Here is a 4,210-nt window from a genome sequence, read left to right on the forward strand (position 1 = left end):
TCATTCACTTTCATACGTGTATTTATGTTTTATTGAGTTTTCTGATACCTGTATAGCCCTGGAAGTGTACTTTTTTTTTTTACAGCTACCTTTCTTTTTTGGACAAAAAGGTTCCTGTAATTTTCACACTCTTATGATATGGTGAGAATAGCTGGTCACCTAAAGTGAGTCCATCTTCCCCCTGTTTGAATGTGTGATTAATAATCAGGTCACTGYCTTTGGAACAGACCAAATGCAACCAAAATAAATTCAAAATAAATCCAAAATAGCAGCTCTGGCTTCTGAACGAGTGATGAACAGCTCTGCACTGTTACACAGCTACAGGGCCATTATTTTCTCATCTTTCATCTAATTTTCTTTCCATCTGCAGATTAAACATCTGCCAGTTGCTATTTAAATGACATGGGTAATATCCTGACTCTCGAATTCAAAATTCCCATTAACTGCTGTGGGACCAAAAAAAAAGCTCTGTGAGTGCATCTCCTCTGTTCCTGAGCTCCAGCACATTTCCCATTCCACTGCTGCTTCCTTTCAGACAGTTCATCTCCCTTCTCCCTCTGATTGATTGATTTACCTCAATCAATGTTAATTTTACTTCCCTCACAAGCTCAGCTGTGCTCCTTATCTGTGCTTTTTCACTTTCTCAAAGCTATCACTGCTCTGTGTGTGAGAAAAAGGAAGGAGGGATAAAAGAGGGGCTGAGGAAAGGAAAGGGCACAGTAAAGGCTCTTTTCCTTTCCCTGCTGTTTGAACTGTCCAGTTTTATAAGGCTGTGGTTGGTTTGGAAAATCAGAGATGTTTCCTCACCTAAAAAAAGCAGATTTTTTTTCATAAAAGTGACATATATAGCATTGCAGACACACATGAAAAAATGAACCCTTCTGAAGCAAACAGTCATTTTGATACAACCAAAGCCAGCATGACATAAATTTCTATAATAAATGAACTTTTATAAATAAATTGTGCCTGGTGTTACACTTGATTWGCTGACAACAGTGGAGGAATTCATTCTCAGCCTGAGAGCTGCGATCCTGCAGAACTTCATCAGTCGGGGAAATTCTGTTTGGAGCACGGATTTGGGAAAATTTCCAATCATTTGAGCTCTGAAAGCCCGACAGACACGGTGTGAGTATTTCTGAGGGGCTCTGTAGATTGATCAATTAGGGACAGATGAGATTCAGTGTTTCCAAGTGGATGCCTCAGAAAATGTGTGTGATAGAACACCGCTGTGATTAAAGCATCCAGGGATATAATCACCTAACCAGCTTCCAAAAAAATTCATCACAGATGGTTTAAAGTCAAGAGGGATCCCTATCTTGTCTCTTTATATATTCATGTCTCATTCTGGCATCTCTCAGAAGCATGAGGATATTTTAGCAAAAAACTGCTGTGTGATTAAAACCAATAAGTTTCGGTGTTTTCTGTGGCTTTTATTTATTTATTTTTTTTTTTTAAATATATGTAATTCAATGAGGCTTTCACTCCACTTGCAGTGTGCTACCCCACTGTGTGGGATGCTGCACTTTTAAAGCTCAAAGAGGAAGCTCAGTTTGGGTTTTGCAATGGCAATTGTTGCTCTGTGTAAAATTTTCAAATGTCAGGTGTGAAAACAGAGTAAGTGAGGTGAGTTACATCTCATTTCCACAGGTTATTCCTGGCAGCACTAACAGAATCTGGTAATTTCTAGAGCTCTGGAAAGCATTTTCCTCAACCTTAAATCTTTGCATCCCTAAAATTACACCTTCCTCACACAGGGTGCTTCCCTTGTAGTGTTTCTTGGGAAGGATACAACCAACTTTAAATTCTCAGAAGGGAGGAAGAGCAGAGTAATTCCCTGCTGGTTGTGGGCCAGCAATTTCAATTTATTTGTGTTCCCTGWCCAAAGGGATCAAGCTGCTGTGGAATTCCAACATTAGCGTGCACTGCTCATCAAAAGCTGCATGACTTCCCTCATCAAAATGTCATGTATATCTGGTAAATAACTTGTACTACATAGGCTTTTCACCAAGTTTTTTAGTGGAGGAAATGAAATATTTTCATATATTAGCAGAAGGCTTAATGAATGTGTGGGGCAACTTGAATTCATGCATTCAGGCTGAAACAGAGAAAGTGTAAAAGGAGTTAAGAGGTTCGGATGCAGCAAAAAGAAAAAAAAAAGAATTGAAGCTATAATATAAAAATATTATTTTTATTCCAGAAAGTGGGGAAGTTTTGATGATAAGATTCATTTGTTGTCTCCTCTCCACCCCTTTTTGCCACTCCTTGCAACTCAAACCAAGGTGGTTCAGTTTCCAGGAAAGTTTGGAACATACTTGAACCTAAAGACCATGTGCATGGATAAACATTTGGCTAGACCTTTGAAAACATAAAAAGCTGCAGATATTTCYTTTATTTTATGGTGGCAGCTGTACAAAAAGGGAAGAAACAGCAGCTGAGCTGCTCTGCAAAAGCAGGTGAGCAGAAGAGATTCAACACCTGGGGGAGAGTCAAAACTTCGTGGAGGAGGGATCTGGTGTTTGGAAAATCAGAGTTTTGGTTTGGTTTGGAAAACCAGAGGAGTTTCCTCACCTAGAAAAGCAGATTTTTTCATAAAAGCCAAGTATGGATCATCCTGATCAACCAGAGAACTCCTTCTTTCTTCATCCCAGGGTGTGCCCCCTCCCTTTCAGGGTGGATTCCCTCCCTGCCACCCCTCTCCCAACTTTTTTACCATTTTACAAGGTAAAAAAATTTTTACTGGCAGGAATGGTCCCRTCTGAACCTTATAAAATGTTAAACCCACCAGTGGCAGGTGGCAGACTGAGCTGGGGAAGGGCAGAGCAGGGGGAAATGTTCTCAGAACTTTCTCCTGGTTGCTAAGGAAACTGTTCCTTTTCTGTCATTCCTAGCTGGACTGGCATCGAGATATTTCCTGGCAGATGTGTCGTCATTCTCAGCTGATCTCCATCTGTGTTTGCCTTCTTCTAAGGGGAAAAGGAAAAAGGCAAGAAAAAAAGAAAGGGAAAAAAGATTACAACAAAATTTACTTGGTTTTCTTAGACATGTGCATCTTTTCATGGTATGAAAGCTCAGCGTAGGGGAACTTTGCTGCTGCTTCAACAAGACCTATCTGAGGTTGCCAGGATCTTTATTTGATCTCTATTTAACTAATTTTCTACTATTTATTGTGTCCTATTAAAATATAAATTACCTGCAACAATAAAAGTTGAGTTTTAAGCAAGATCTCCTCTTTATGCAAGCGTGAAAGTTCTCTCCAGATGCAAAGGAACGGGTCAGCAACTTGCAGTAAAACATCTGCCCACCAATTTATGGCACACTGGGAAGCTTTTTTTGGGGTCCAGACCATCAAAAATAAAGTTTTATGGTGGAATTATCATTATCTCTTGTCACTATAATGAGGACTGTGTCATTGCAGTGCCCAAATTCATGTCCTGCTCATGGTGAATTTGCTCTTTTCAGGTCAGCTCACATTTTTTTTTTCTCACAGCAAGCTGCCTGGGTGATATTTGCTTTCCTCCCTGTGCTTGTTCTTAAAAGGTCTGTTTGTCTCAATATTTGAAATGGAGGTATTAAAATAACTAGGGTTATGTGTTTTGCTCTTCGTACTGAAAATGTACCTTATAAATGCAGGGAACTGGCAGGGTGTAGTAGTTTTTCTGAGGATTTTGTGCCCACTGCTGGATCCTCTGAGGTAAATGGCAAAACCCCAGCTCACAATATTTGTCATTCAGCTGCATTCAAGTGTTGGGTTTTTTTTTTTTTTTTTTTGGCTGGGGTTTGCTGAGGGAGAAACCTCAGCTGGGCCTCTCTGAAAATCTCAGCCTTTATGAATATTATTGAATTTTTCTTTCATTATTTTGAATAATAAAGAAGATACCAGCTTTCTAATAGAAATGTGGACATTTTCCWGCAGCTCCTAACCCTTGGTTTTCCTTGCAACATCTATCAGAGCTGGGTCTGTGGTTTCAAACAACCTTAAATTGTTTTTTTTTTTACAAATGCTTGTGTGGTGTGCAGTCCATGAATGTGTCCTCAGTGTCCTGAATGGAGGTACCTATATTAGAAAAAACAAGTTTTTAATTCATATTGCTTACACAGAGCCTTTATACATGGCCAGGAATTATTTTAGGTGTGTGCTGCTGGCAAGAAACAKCGAGGGGTGAAGCCAAACATTTCCTAGAAATGCAAATACCTCGGGTGAAGCTTTCTG

This window comes from Malurus melanocephalus, unplaced genomic scaffold, assembly GCF_030028575.1.
Source record: "Malurus melanocephalus ecotype Western Australia unplaced genomic scaffold, MMel_1.1 scaffold_842, whole genome shotgun sequence".
Lineage (NCBI taxonomy): Eukaryota > Metazoa > Chordata > Aves > Passeriformes > Maluridae > Malurus > Malurus melanocephalus.